We start from the raw sequence: 15,912 nt of genomic DNA, 5'->3' as shown, positions 1-15,912 counted from the left end.
CCCACCTCAGGCAGAGTGGTGGGAGGACAGGGTCCGCAGTCCCCGATGGTCCCACCCACCTAAGGCAGAGGGGTGGGAGGACTGGGTCCGCAGTCCCCGATGGACCCACTCCCACCTCAGGCAGAGGGGTAGGAGGACAGAGTTCGCAGTCCCCAATGGTCCCACTCCCACCTTAGGCTGAGGGGTGGGAGGACTGAGTTCGCAGTCCCCAATGGTTCCACTCCCACCTCAGGCTGAGGGGTGGGAGGACAGGAGGCTGGGCCTGCAGCCCTGGACGTTCCCTCTCCCACCTCAGGCAGAGGGGTGGGAGGACAGGAGTCTGGGCCTGCAGCCCTGGATGGTCCCACTCCCATCTCAGGCAGAGGGGTGGGAGGACAGGAGACCGTGCCTGCAGCCATGGGTGGTCCCACTCCCACCTCAGGCAGAGGGGTGGGAGGACAGGAGGCTGGGCCTGCAGTCCTGGATGGTCCCACTCCCACCTCAGGCAGATGGGGGGGAGGACAGGAGGCTGGGCCTGCAGCCCTGGATGGTCCCACTCCCACCTCAGGCAGAGGTGTGGGAGGACAGGAGGCTGGGCATGTAGCCCTGGACGTTCCCGCTCCCACCTCAGGCAGAGGGGTGGGAGGACAGGAGTCCGGGCCTGCAGCCCTGGACGGTCCCACCTACCTCAGGCAGAGGTTTGGGAGGACAGGAGGCTGGGCCTGCAGCCTGGATGGTCCCACTCCCACCTCAGGCAGAGGGGTGGGAGGACAGGAGGCTGGGCCTGCAGCCTGGATGGTCCCACTCCCACCTCAAGCAGAGGGGTGGGAGGACAGAAGACCGTGGCTGCAGCCATGGGTGGTCCCACTCCCACCTCAGGCAGAGGGGTGGGAGGACAGGAGGCAGGGCCTATAGCCCTGGATGGTCCCACTCCCACCTCAGGCAGAGGGGTGGGAGGACAGGAGGCTGGGCCTGCAGCCTGGATGGTCCCACTCCCACCTCAGGCAGAGGGGTGGGAGGACAGGGTCCGCAGTCCCCGATGGTCCCACTCCCACCTCAGGCAGAGGGGTGGGAGGACAGGGTCCGTAGTCCCCATGGTCCCACTCCCACCTCAGGCAGAGGGGTGGGAGGACAGGGTCCGCAGTCCCCGATGGTCCCACTCCCACCTCAGGCAGAGGGGTGGGAGGACTGGGTCCGCAGTCCCCGATGGACCCACTCCCACCTCAGGCAGAGGGGTGGGAGGACAGAGATCGCAGTCCCCAATGGTCCCACTCCCACCTCAGGCTGAGGGGTGGGAGGACAGAGTTCCCAGTCCCCAATGGTCCCACTCCCACCTCAGGCTGAGGGGTGGGAGGACAGGAGGCTGGGCCTGCAGCCCTGAACGTTCCCTCTCCCACCTCAGGCAGAGGGGTGGGACAGGAGTCTGGGCCCGCAGCCCTGGATGGTCCCACTCCCACCTCAGGCAGAGGGGTGGGAGGACAGGAGGCTGGGCCTGCAGCCCTCGACGGTCCCACCCACCTCAGGCAGAGGTTTGGGAGGACAGGAGGCCGGGCCTGCAGCCGTGGATGGTCCCACTCCCACCTCAGGCAGAGGGGTGGGAGGACAGGAGGCTGGGCCTGCAGCCCTGGATGGTCACAGTCCCACTTCAGGCTGAGGGGTGGGAGGACAGGAGGCTGGGCCTGCAGCCCTGGATGGTCCCACTCCCACCTCAGGCAGATGGGTGGGAGGACAGGAGGCTGGGCCTTCAGCCCTGGATGGTCCCACTCCCACCTCAGTCAGAGGGGTGGGAGGACAGGAGGCTGGGCCTGCAGCCCTGGACGTTCCCGCTCCCACCTCAGGCAGAGAGGTGGGAGGACATGAGTCCGGGCCTGCAGCCCTGGACGGTCCCACCCACCTCAGGCAGAGGTTTGGGAGGACAGGATGCCGGGCCTGCAGCCCTGGATGGTCCCACTCCCACCTCAGGCAGAGGGGTGGGAGGACAGGAGACTAGGCCTGCAGCCTGGATGGTCCCACCCACCTCAGGCAGAGGGGTGGGAGGACAGGACACCGTGCCTGCAGCCATGGGTGGTCCCACTCCCACCTCAGGCAGAGGGGTGCGAGGACAGGAGGCTGGGCCTGCAGCCCTGGATAGTCCCACTCCTACCTCAGGCAGAGGGGTGGGAGGACAGGAGGCTGAGCCTGTAGCCCTGGATGGTCCCACTCCCACCTCAGGCAGAGGGGTGGGAAGACAGGAGGCAGTGCCTGCAGCCTGGATGGTCCCAGTCCCACCTCAGGCAGAGGGGTGGGAGGACAGGAGGCTGGGTCTGCAGCCCTGGATGGTCCCAGTCCCACCTCAGGCAGAGGGGTGGGAGGACAGGAGGCTGGACCTGCAGCCTGGATGGTCCCACTCACACCTCAGGCAGAGGGGAGGTAGGACAGGGTCCGCAGTCCCCGATGGTCCCACTCCCACCTCAGGCAGAGGGGTGGGAGGACAGGGTCCGTAGTCCGCATGGTCCCACTCCCACCTCAGGCAGAGGGGTGGGAGGACAGGGTCCGCAGTCCCCGATGGTCCCACTCCCACCTAAGGCAGAGGGGTGGGAGGACTGGGTCCGCAGTCCCCGATGGACCCGCTCCCACCTCAGGCAGAGGGGTGGGAGGACAGAGTTCGCAGTCCCCAATGGTCCCACTCCCACCTCAGGCTGAGGGGTGGGAGGACAGAGTTCGCAGTCCCCAATGGTCCCACTCCCACCTCAGGCTGAGGGGTGGGAGGACAGGAGTCTGGGCCTGCAGCCCTGGATGGTCCCACTCCCACCTCAGGCAGAGGGGTGGGAGGACAGGAGGCTGGGCCTGCCGCCCTGGATGGTCCCACCCACCTCAGGCAGAGGTTTGGGAGGACAGGAGGCCGGGCCTGCAGCCCTGGATGGTCCCACTCCCACCTCAGGCAGAGGGGTGGGAGGACAGGAGGCTGGGCCTGCAGCCCTGGATGGTCACAGTCCCACTTCAGGCAGAGGGGTGGGAGGACAGGAGGCTGGGCCTGCAGCCCTGGATGGTCCCACTCCCACCTCAGGCAGAGGGGTGGGAGGACAGGAGGCTGGGCCTGCAGCCCTGGACGTTCCCGCTCCCACCTCAGGCAGAGAGGTGGGAGGACATGAGTCCGGGCCTGCAGCCCTGGACGGTCCCACCCACCTCAGGCAGAGGTTTGGGAGGACAGGAGGCCGGGCCTGCAGCCCTGGATGGTCCCACTCCCACCTCAGGCAGAGGGGTGGGAGGACAGGAGGCTAGGCCTGCAGCCTGGATGGTCCCACCCACCTCAGGCAGAGGGGTGGGAGGACAGGACACCGTGCCTGCAGCCATGGGTGGTCCCTCTCCCACCTCAGTCAGAGGGGTGGGAGGACAGGAGGCTGGGCCTGCAGCCCTGGATAGCCCCACTCCTACCTCAGGCAGAGGGGTGGGAGGACAGGAGGCTGAGCCTGTAGACCTGGATGGTCCCACTCCCACCTCAGGCAGAGGGTTGGGAAGACAGGAGGCAGTGCCTGCAGCCTGGATGGTCCCAGTCCCACCTCAGGCAGAGGGGTGGGAGGACAGGAGGCTGGGTCTGCAGCCCTGGATGGTCCCAGTCCCACCTCAGGCAGAGGGGTGGGAGGACAGGAGGCTGGACCTGCAGCCTGGATGGTCCCACTCACACCTCAGGCAGAGGGGAGGGAGGACAGGGTCCGCAGTCCCCGATGGTCCCACTCCCACCTCAGGCAGAGGGGTGGGAGGACAGGGTCCGTAGTCCCCATGGTCCCACTCCCACCTCAGGCAGAGGGGTGGGAGGACAGGGTCCGCAGTCCCCGATGGTCCCACTCCCACCTAAGGCAGAGGGGTGGGAGGACTGGGTCCGCAGTCCCCGATGGACCCGCTCCCACCTCAGGCAGAGGGGTGGGAGGACAGAGTTCGCAGTCCCCAATGGTCCCACTCCCACCTCAGGCTGAGGGGTGGGAGGACAGGAGGCTGGGCCTGCAGCCCTGGACGTTCCCTCTCCCACCTCAGGCAGAGGGGTGGGAGGACAGGAGTCTGGGCCTGCATCCCTGGATGGTCCCACTCCCACCTCAGGCAGAGGTGTGGGAGGACGGGAGGCCGGGCCTGCAGCCCTGGATGGTCCCACTCCCACCTCAGGCAGAGGGGTGGGAGGACAGGAGGCTGGGCCTGCAGCCTGGATGGTCCCACTCCTACCTCAGGCAGACGGGTGGGAGGACAGGAGACCGTGCCTGCAGCCATGGGTGGTCCCACCCACCTCAGGCAGAGGGGTGGGAGGACAGGAGGCCGGGCCTGCAGGCCTGGATGGTCCCACTCCCACCTCAGGCAGAGAGGTGGGAGGACAGGAGGCCGGGCCTGCAGCCCTGGATGGCCACAGTCCCACTTCAGGCAGAGGGGTGGGAGGACAGGAGGCTGGGCCTGCAGCCCTGGATGGTCCCACTCCCACCTCAGGCAGAGGGGTGGGAGGACAGGAGGCTGGGCCTGCAGCCCTGGATGGTCCCACTCCCACCTCAGTCAGAGGTGTGGGAGGACAGGAGGCTGGGCATGTAGCCCTGGACGTTCCCGCTCCCACCTCAGGCAGAGGGGTGGGAGGACAGGAGTCCGGGCCTGCAGCCCTGGACGGTCCCACCCACCTCAGGCAGAGGTTTGGGAGGACAGGAGGCCGGGCCTGCAGCCCTGGATGGTCCCACTCCCACCTCAGGCAGAGGGGTGGGAGGACAGGAGGCTGGGCCTGCAGCCTGGATGGTCCCACTCCCACCTCAAGCAGAGGGGTGGGAGGACAGGAGACCGTGGCTGCAGCCATGGGTGGTCCCACTCCCACCTCAGGCAGAGGGGTGGGAGGACAGGAGGCTGGGCCTGCAGCCCTGGATAGTCCCACTCCCACCTCAGGCAGAGGGGTGGGAGGACAGGAGGCTGGGCCTTTAGCCCTGGATGGTCCCACTCCCACCTCAGGCAGAGGGGTGGGAAGACAGGAGGCAGGGCCTGCAGCCTGGATGGTCCCAGTCCCACCTCAGGCAGAGGTGTGGGAGGACATGAGGCTGGGCCTGCAGCCCTGGATGGTCCCACTCCCACCAGGCACAACACAAGCTGGGGCAGGTAGGATCGGGAACTCCACTTCCTCACACCACCAGCAGCTCGCACTTCAAGCTCTCTCACTTCACACTGAAGCTCCGCTCAGCAACACACACAGACACACACTGAACAAGAGGGGCAATGTTTTCAGTGAAGTGGGAGGATTGGTCCCTCAGACTCAGATTTATCCTCAGTGAGCTGTGAGCAAACTCCAGCCCCAGTCTCTGACACGTGTGGAATGTCTGCCTCAGAGGACAGCTCACTATTGACATGTAAATGACTGACAAGAGATACCAGTCTCCTTACTGTTGATAAATGACACAGCATTGGATCCAGCAACTGCTGTCTTAACACAGTGCTCCCACAGGGACCACATTTCTGTATAACAGAATTGAAGCATAAGTTAAAATTCTATTGGGAAATGATTAAAAACAGTATTGGTTGAGATCTCCTCAGAGATCTGTGTGCAGACCTACCCCCTGACTGTCTGTCATGAATGTTTTCAGTCTGTCCGCTGTGATTATTTACTAAAGATGTGTCTTCACAGGAGAGGCCAGAGGCATTTGTCCTGTCTGTGGTTATGTTAATTCAGGGCACAGCAACAGATCTAGCAATATCCTGTGCTTTCTTCAGTCTTGATGTTAATATTTATTTCCCCCTGAGTTTCTGACTAGTTTGGGATGTCTATTCGTCTGTCTCCCAAGGACAGCTTTCTATACTCTGAGTAAAGACCGGCAAGGAACCCGAAGACGTTGCTGCCTTGGGAGTCTTTGACGGGGACAATCTTATTCTGTTCCTCACAGACAGATTTCTTCAGTGAGCTGCTCTATAAATTGGGATTCAATTTGATTTTTCCCACTGGGAGATATAAAGTTTATTCCTGAATAAATACAGGGTCATCGGCAACAACATCATTGTATTAGACAGTGAGGATCAATGGGGTTTTTCACTGAATTCCCCTGATGTCAATTTCTGAGATTAGAATTTATAATGAAACAATTTGGATTCAATGAAAACGGTCAGTTTGATAACCCCAACTGATTTCTGGTAACACACCCCTGACGCTCCTCTCTCACCTTGTTTTTAATTTGGGGAATTCTGCAGGCAGCTTGTGCACAGGAAGAGCCCAAAAATGGGGCACTTTCAAAATTAAGTTCAGACTCTCTGAAGATGGATTTCTTTCTCTCTTTCTACTCGAAGGTGTACAAACTGACAGCACGCAGATTGATTGCACAGTAAGATTCCACAGTCAGAAATGTGATCATGGTGGAAAATTCCCCATGTGCTATGGGGAAAGCGGGATTAGTTTGAGGATTGACCCAGGGCTGTGGGGAGAGTGGGATTAGTTTGGGAATGACGCAGGGCTGTGGGAGAGTGGGATTAGTTTGGGGATTGACACAGGGCAGTGGGGAGAGTGGGATTAGTTTGGGGATTGACACAGGGCTGTGGGGAGAGTGGGATTAGTATTGAGGATTGACCAGGGCTGTGGGGAGAGTGGGATTAGTTTGGGATTGATCCGGGACTGTGGGGATAGTTGGATTAGTTTGGGGATTGCCACAGGGCTGTGGTGAGAGTGGGATTAGTATTGGAGATACACCCAGGGCTGTGGGGAGAGTGGGATTAGTTTGGGGATTGATACAGGGCTGTGGGGAGAGTGGGGTTAGTTTGGGGATTGACACAGGGTTATGGTGAGAGTGGGATTAGTTTGGGGATTGACACAGGGCTATGTGGAGAGCGTGGGGCAGTGGGATGAGTTTGGGGATTGATACAGGGTTACATGGAGAGAGTGGGGCAGAGCGATTAGTCTGGGGATTGTTACACGGCTATGGGGAGAGAGCCGGGCAGTGGGATTCGTTTGGGGATTGATACAGGGATATGGGGAGAGAGTGGGGCAGTGGAATTAGTTTGGGGATTGCTACAGGGCTATGGGGAGAGAGCCGGGCAGTGGGATTAGTTTGGGATGGATACACGGCTATGAGGAGGGAGCCGGGCATTGGTATTAGTTTGGGGATTTATGCAGGGCTTTGGGGAGAGAGTGGGGCTGTGGGATTAGTTTGGGGATTGATACAGATTTACAGGGAGAGTGTGGGTCAGTGGGATTAGTTTGGGGATTGATACAGGGCTTTGGGGCGAGAGTGGGGCAGTGGGATTAGTTTGGGGATTGATACAGGGCTATGGGGAGAGAGTGGGGTGGTGGGATTAGTTTGGGGATTGATACAGGGTTATTGGGAGAGAGTGGGGCAGTGGGATTAATTTGGGGATTGATACAGGGCTATGGGGAGAGAGTGGGGCAGTGGGATTAGTTTGGGGTTGATACATGGCTATGGGGAGAGTGGGGCAGTGGGATTAGTTTGGGGATTGATACAGAGCTATGGGGAGAGAGAGGGGCAGTGGGATTCGTTTGGGAATCGATACAGATTTTCAGGGCGAGTGTGGGGAAGTGGGATTAGTTTGGGGATTGATACAGGGCTTTGGGGAGAGAGTGGGGCAGTGGGATTAGTTTAGGGATTGATACAGGGCATTGGGGAGAGAGTGGGGCAGTGGGATTAGTTTGGGGATTGATACAGGGCTATGGGGAGAGAGTGGGGCAATTCAAATAGTTTGGGATTGATACAGGGCTATGGGGAGAGAGCGGGGCAGTGAGATTAGTTTGGGATTGATACAGGGCTATGGGGAGAGAGAGTGGCAGTGGGATTAGCTTGGGGATTGATACAGGCCTATGGGGAGAGAGCGTGGCAGTAGGATTAGTTTGGGGATTGATACAGGGATTTGGGGAGAGAGTGGGGCAGTGGGATTAGTTTGGGGATTGATACACGGCTCTGGGGAGAGAGCAGGGCAGTGGGATTAGGTTGTGGATTGATACAGGGCTATGGGGAGAAAGTGGGGCAATGCGAAAAGTTTGGGATTGATACAGGGCTATGGGGAGAGAGGGGGCAACGCAAATCGTCTGGGATTGACAAAGGGCTTTGGGGAGAGAGTGGGGCAGTTGGATTAGTTTGGGGATTGATACAGGGATTTGGGGAGAGAGTGGGGCAGTGGGATTAGTTTGGGGATTGATACACGGCTATGGAGAGAGAGCGGGGCAGTGGGATTTATTTGGGGATTGATACAGGGCTATGGGGAGAGTGTGGGGCAGTGGGATTAGTTTGGGATTGATACAGGGCTCTGGGGAGAGAGCGGAGCAGTGGGATTAGTTTGGGGATTGATACAGGGCTATGGGGAGAGAGTGGGGCAGTGGGATTAGTTTGGGGATTGATACAGGGCTATGGGGAGAGAGTGGGGCAGTGGGATTAGTTTGGGGATTGATACAGGGCTATGGAGAGAGGGTGTGGCTGTGGGATTAGTTTGGGGATTGATACAGGGCTATGGGGAGAGAGTGGGGCAGTGGGATTAGTTTTTGGGATTGATCCAGGGCTATGGGGAGAGAGTGGGGCAGTGGGATTAGTTTGGGGATTGATACAGGGCTATGGGGAGAGGACGGGGCAGTGGGATTAGTTTGGGATTGATACAGGGCTGCAGGGAGATGACGGGGCAGTGGGATTAGTTTGGGATTTACACAGGGCTATGGGGAGAGGACGCGGCAATGGGATTAGTTGGGGACTGACACAGGGCTATGGGGAGAGAGTGGGGCAGTGGGATTAGTTTGGGATTGATCCAGGGCTCTGGGGAGATGATGGGGCAGTGGGATTAGTTTGGGATTGATACAGGGCTATGGGGAGAGAGTGGGACAGTGGGATTTGTTTGGGATTGATACAGGGCTCTGGGGAGATAATGGGGCAGTGGGATTTGTTTGGGATTGATACAGGGCTCTGGGGAGATGATGGGGCAGTGGTATTAGTTTGGGATTGATACAGGGCTATGGGGAGAGAGTGGGACAGTGGGATTTGTTTGGGATTGATACAGCGCTATGAGGATAGAGCGGGATAGTGGTATTAGCCTGGATTGATATATAGCTATGGGTAGAGGACGGCGCAATGGGATTAGTTTGTATTAATCCAGGGTTCTGTGGAGGGAGTGGGGCACTGGGATAAATTTGGATTGACACATGGATCTGGGGACATATTAGGGCACTTGGAAATGTTTGGATTGACACAAGGCTATGCGGAGAGAGTGGGGCAGTGGAATTAATTTGGGATTGATAGAGAGTGATGCGGAGAGAGTGGGACAGTGGGATTAGTTCGTCAAACACAAACACATGCGCGTGCATACACTGACAGATATATACACCTGTACACATACATGCGTACACACACATACACTCCTACATAGACACATGCGTGCATGCGCACACAGACACACAGATTTGCTGTGTACATTAGCCCTTTGAGGCAATTTGATAGAATGCTACACATCCTATTTTGCCAATGACACCAAACATTAGACAGCATTGTAAGCAGCATTGCTGAAACAAATTGCAGAGAGATATTAATAGTTTGGCTGAAGACTGAACTGGTGGACGCATTTCAGTGTCGGGAAATGTAAGATGATGTACTTTAGACTTAAAAAGATTAGAACTGTGTTCTTCATAAATGATGAGAATACAGAAACAGTGGAAGTTCAAACTGCACAGATATTTCACAGCTGGATTCACACAATACAGACAGCAATATATCGGAGATTTTGGAAGTGCCACAAATGTTGTCAAATGTAGTACATGGGGTCCCTCAATGTTTCAATCTTACTGAGAAACTGTCAGCCCACAGGGACAACATTTCTGTTTAATAGGATTGATGGACAAGTTAAAATAGTTCCGTTTCAAAGTTTAAAATAACCAGTCATTTTTCTGTGCAGCTTTCGGAATCTGTCAGTGAAATTTACTTCATACAGGCAAGTGTCAACAAGTGTATGGGGAACTGATGAGAAGTTTTGATGGAGATATCCCTGCATCATGGAAATGTGTGAGATCTATTTAGGGTTGGGAAATGGATTGATGATCAAAGGATGCAGTTGTTTTTTTAACTACATTAGACTGAGAGCCTTGAAGATTCACAACTTCCATGTGCTGTGAGAAAGGATTGATTAACCAAGGCCTATTATTCAAATACTTCAGACAAGTGAATAAGCTACAGGAACATTGAATATACAGACAGAGACAAGCAGACACTTGTAATCGGAGCTTAAACTTCACGTTTGAATGTGAAGGGCTGAAATAAACAAGAGTCCACCCTGGGATTCTGTGCAATTTAAGTTCTGCTTTTCCAAAAAATAAAAATAACTATCTGCAATGAAAAATTTCTTGGACAGGACAGAGGGATTTTGACTCTGTATTTAACCCCAGACAGTATTTGTGTTGTGAGTGTTTGATGGGCAGTGTAGATGGAGCTTTACTCTGAAACACTGGAATTCAGTCTCAGGGCTGATTTAATCAAAATGCTTCAGAATAATAATTGATATTGTACATCTCGTGTGTGTCTCAGTGTCAGCTGCGAAACATGTACAGCACAATCTCATCCTGTTTCTGTGTGTCTCTCTCTCTGAAATTAGCTGGTCCATTTCCTACATTACCACTTTTCAAAAGGGCTCCATTGCCTTTGAAACAGTTTGTGATACCCAAAGGTTATGAAAACTGCTTTAGAAATATCTGTCCCCAAGCTGCTGTGAGTATGTTCAGAGTCAGTATGTGACTTGGGTCACACACAGGCCAGATAGACCTCTCCAAGTTAAAGATTTCTCTCCATTTGAAAGATGTATTGACCCAGTCTGTCTGAGTTTGAGTATGTGTTTTTCTATACACGTGTGTGTGTGTTGGGGGGGGGGGGGGGGCGTTTATGTGTAGCATTCTTTACGCGGCACTGTAAGTTACACGGTAGCCCAGTGGGTAGCACTGCAGCTTCACAGCTCCAGGGTCCCAGGTTCGAATCCCGGCTTGGGTCACAGTTTGTGCGGAGCATGCACGTTCTCCCCTTGTCCGCGTGGGCTTCTCCCGGGTGCTCCGGTTTCCCCCCTGACGTCCCGAAGGACGTGCTGTTTGGTGAATTTGACATTATGTATTCTCCCTCAGTGTACCCGAACAGGCGCCAGAGTTTGGCGACAAGGGACTTTTCTCAGTAACTTCATTGCAGTCTGTGACTGTGTGTGTGTGCGTGTGTCTGTGTGTGTGCCTGTGTGTGTATATCTGTGTGTCTCAGTTTGACTTTGTTTAGTACTGATTGAAGATAATGAGATAGAAAGTTTGGCAGCATTGTAGGTGCAAACAATAATGACAGAGACAGTGTGAACCCTGAAGAGAGCGCCATACCTAGGCCCACTCCCCTACCCCGTCGCTGTCACCCCACCTAACCTGAACATCTTTAGATTCTGTGGGCAATTTGGATTGATCACCGCCAACCCACCTAACCTGTACGTCTTTGGGTGGTGGGAGGAAACCGGAGCACCTGGAGGAAATCCACGCAGACAAGGGGAGAACGTCCAGACTCCGCACAGACAGTGACCTAAGCCGGGAATCGAACCTGGGACCCTGTAGCTGTGAGGCAGCAGTGCTAACCGCTGTTCAGTCCCGGCTCTGGGTCACTGTCCGTGTGGAGTTTGCACATTCTCCCCGTGTTTGCGTGGGTTTCACCCCCACAACCCAAAGATGTGCAGGGCAGGTGGATGGGCCGCGCTAAGTTGCCCCTGAATTGGAAAACCTGAACTGGGCTCTGGATTTATTGAAAAAATCTTTTTATTGCCATTTCCACAATTCTGTGCATTGCGGCTTGTTTACATTTCTCAGAGAGTGAAAAGGCTTTCTCTTACGTTTCTATCGTTACAAACTGTTGCCGTTCAGTTCGGCGTGTCTGCTCCCCCCCCCCCCCCAACCCCCCTTTCCCTAACCCTTCCCCTCTCTCCCCCGCAGACCCTCCGTGATGCCCTTCCGGGCCGACCTGGTGTGTGACCCCCTGCTCCTTGTTTACCCCCTTTACCCCCCCTTTCTTTTCTCCCTCCATCGGTTTCAGCCGTGTTCTTTCAGTGGATATGGCGGGGGGGGGGATTCTCCCTCTCCATCTCTCTAGGTGGGGGGGTTCCCCCCTCTCCATCACTCTCGGTGGGGGTGTCCCCCCCTCTCCATTTATCTCGGTGGGGGGGGGGCCCTGTCCATCTCTCTCGGTGGGGGGGGGGGGTTCCCCCCTCTCCATCTCTCTCGGTGGGGGGGGGGGTTCCCACTCTCCATCTCTCTTGGTGTGGGTGGTTCCCCCCTCTCCATTTCTCTCGGTGGGTGGAGGGGTCCCCCATCTCCATCTCTCTAGGTGGGGGTTCCCCCTCTCCATCTGGGGGGGTTCCCCCTCTCCATCTCTCTCGCTGGGGGGGGGGGGGGGGCTACCCCCCTCCCCATCTATCTCATAGAACATAGAACATTACAACGCAGTACAGGCCCTTCGGCCCTCGATGTTGCGCCGACCTGTGAAACCACTCTAAAGCCCATCTACACTATTCCCTTATCGTCCATTTGTCTACCCAATGACCATTTGAATGCCCTTAGTGTTGGCGAGTCCACTACTGTCGCACGCAGGGCATTCCACACCCTTACTACTCTCTGAGTAAAGAACCTACCTCTGACATCTGTCTTATATCTATCTCCCCTCAATTTAAAGCTATGTCCCCTCGTGCTAGACATCACTATCCGAGGAAAAAGGCTTTCACTGTCCACCCTATCCAATCCCCTGATCATCTTGTATGCCTCAATTAAGTCACCTCTTAACCTTCTTCTCTCTAACGAAAACAGCCTCAAGTCCCTCAGCCTTTCCTCATAAGATCTTCCCTCCATACCAAGCAACATTCTGGTAAATCTCCTCTGCACCCTTTCGAATGCTTCCACATCCTTCCGATAATGCGGCGACCAGAATTGCACGCAATACTCCAAATGCGGCCGCATCAGAGTTTTCTACAGCTGCAATATGACCTCATGGCTCTGAAACTCAGTCCCTCTACCAATAAAAGCTAACACACCATATGCCTTCTTAACAACCCTCTCAACCTGATTGGCAAATTTCAGGGATCTATGTACATGGACACCGAGTTCTCTCTGCTCATCCACACTGCCAAGAATCTTACCAGTAGCCCAGCACTCTGTCTTCCTGTTATTCCTTCAAAAATGAATCACCTCACACTTTTCTGCATTAAACTCCATTTGCCACCTCTCAGCCCAGCGCTGCAGCTTATCTATGTCTCTCTGTAACTTGTAACATCCTTCCGCACTGTCTACAACTCCACCGACTTTAGTGTCATCTGCAAATTTACTCACCCATCCTTCTACGCCCTCCTCCAGGTCATTTATAAAAATGACAAACAGCAGTGGCCCCAAAACAGATCCTTGTGGTACACCACTAATAACTGGACTCCAGTCTGAACATTTCCCATCAACCACCACCCTTTCTCTTCTTCCAGCTAGCCAATTTCTGATCCAAACTGCTAAATCTCCCTGAATCCTATGCCTCCGTATTTTCTGCAATAGCCTACCGTGGGGAACCTTACCAAACGTTTTACTGAAATCTATATACACCACATCAACTGCTTTACCCTCATCCACCTGTTTGGTCACCTTCTCAAAGAACTCAATAAGGTTTGTGAGGCACGAACTACCCTTCACAAAACCGTGTTGACTATCTCTAATAAAATTATTCCTTTCCAGATGATTATACATCCTATCTCTTGTAAACCTTCCCAAGATTTTGCCCACAACAGAAGTAAGGCTCACTGGTGATAGTTATCGTGGTTGTCTCTTCTCATCTTCTTGAACAAGGGGACAACATTTGCTATCCTCCAGTCTACTGGCACTATTCCTGTAGACAAAGATGACTTAAAGATCAAAGCCAAAGGCTCAGCAATCTCCTCCCTAGCTTCCCAGAGAATCCTAGGATAAATCCCATCCGGCCGAGGGGACTTATCTATTTTCACACTTTCCAGAATTGCTAACACCTCCTCCTTATGAACCTCAAGCCCTTCTAGTCGAGTAGCCTGAATCTCAGTATTCTCCTCGACAACATTATCTTTTTCCTGTGTGAATACTGACGAAAAATATTCATTTAGCACCTCTCCTATCTCCTCGGACTCCAAGCACAACTTCCCAATACTGTCCTTGACTGGCCCTACTCTTACCCTAGTCATCCGTTTACTCCTGACATATCTATAGAAAGCTCTAGGGTTATCCTTGATCCTACCTGCCAAAGACTTCTCATGTCCCCTCCTGGCTCTTCTTAGCTCTCTCTTTAGACCCTTCCTAGCTAACTTGTAACTCTCGAGCGCCCTAACTGAACCTTCATGTCTCATCTTTACATAAGCCATGGGCAGCACGGTAGCATTGTGGATAGCGTAATTGCTTCACAGCTCCAGGGCCCCATGTTCGATTCCGACTTGGGTCACTGTCTGTGCGGAGTCTGCACATACTCCCCGTGTGTGCGTGGGTTTCCTCCGGGTGCTCCGGTTTCCTCCCACAGTCCAAAGATGTGCAGGTTAGGAGGATTGGCCATGATAAATTGCCCTTAGTGTCCAAAATTGCCCTTAGTGTTGGGTGGGGTTACTGTGTTATGGGGATAGGGTGGAGGTGTTGATCTTGGGTAGGGTGCTCTTTCCAAGAGCCGGTGAAGACTCGATGGGCCGAATAGCCTCCTTCTGCACTGTAAATTCTATGATAAGCTTCCTTCTTCCTATTGGCAAGTGTTTCGACTGCTTTAGTAAACCACAGTTCCGTTGCTCGACCACTTCCTCCCTGCCTGACAGGTACATACTTATCAAAGACACGCAGTTCCTTGAACAAGCTCCACATTTCCATTGTGCCCATCCCCTGCAGTTTTCCTCTCCATCTCTATCGGTGGGGGCGGGGTTCCCCCCTCTCCATCTCTCTCTGTGGGGGGGGGGTCCCCCCTCTCCATCTCTCTCGGTGGGGGGGGGGGGATTCCGCCTCTCCGTCTCTCTCGGTGGGGGAGGGGTTCCCCCCTCGCCATCTCTCTCGGTGGGGGGGGGGGGGGGTTATTCACCCTCTCCATCTCTCTCGGTGGGTGGGGGATTCCCCACTCGCCATCTCTCTCGGTGGGGGGGTTCTACCCTCTCCATCTCTCTCGGTGGGGGGGGGGGTTTCCCTTCTCCATCTCGCTTGGTGGGGGGGACCCCTTCTCCATCTCACTCGGTGTAGGGGGGGTCCCCTCGATGGGGGGTCCCCTTCTCCATCTCTCTCGGTGGGGGGGGGGGTTCCTCCCTCTCGATCTATCTCGGTGGGGTAGGGGGCGGTCGCCCCCCTCCATCTCTCTCAGTCTCTGCATCTCTCCATCTCTCTCTGCGAATCTGTCAAAACAAAATCCACATTCAGCAGTCAGTTCACAGTGGCCATTTTATGTCACGTCATGGTGGCCATTTTATGTCATTTCACGGTGGCCATTTTATGTCAGATCACGGTGGCCATTTTATGGCAGTTCACGGTGGCTATTTTATGTCAGATCACAGTGGCCATTTTATATCAGTTCACGGTGGCCATTTTATGTCAGTTCACGGTGGCCATTTTATATCAGTTCACGGTGGCCATTTTACATCAGCTCACGGCAGCCATTTTATGTCAGTTCATGGTGGCCATTTTATGTCAGTTCACTGTTGCCATTTTATGTCAGTTCACGGTGGACATTTATGTCAGTTCACGGCAGCCATTTTATGTCAGTTCATGGTGGCCATTTTATGACAGTTCACGGTGGCCATTTTAAATCAGCTCACGGCAGCCATTTTATGTCAGTTCACGGTGGCCATTTTATGTCAGTTCATGGTGGCCATTTTATATCAGATCACGGTGGCCATTTTATGTCAGTTCACGGTGGCCATTTTTTACCAGTTCACGGTGGCCATTTTATGTCAGCTGACGACAGCCATTTTATGACAATTCACTGTGGCCATTTTAAATCA

This window comes from Scyliorhinus torazame, unplaced genomic scaffold (genome assembly GCF_047496885.1).
Source record: "Scyliorhinus torazame isolate Kashiwa2021f unplaced genomic scaffold, sScyTor2.1 scaffold_37, whole genome shotgun sequence".
NCBI lineage: Eukaryota > Metazoa > Chordata > Chondrichthyes > Carcharhiniformes > Scyliorhinidae > Scyliorhinus > Scyliorhinus torazame.
The sequence above is the reverse complement of the archived record's forward strand: the minus strand, read 5'-3'. Positions refer to the sequence as shown.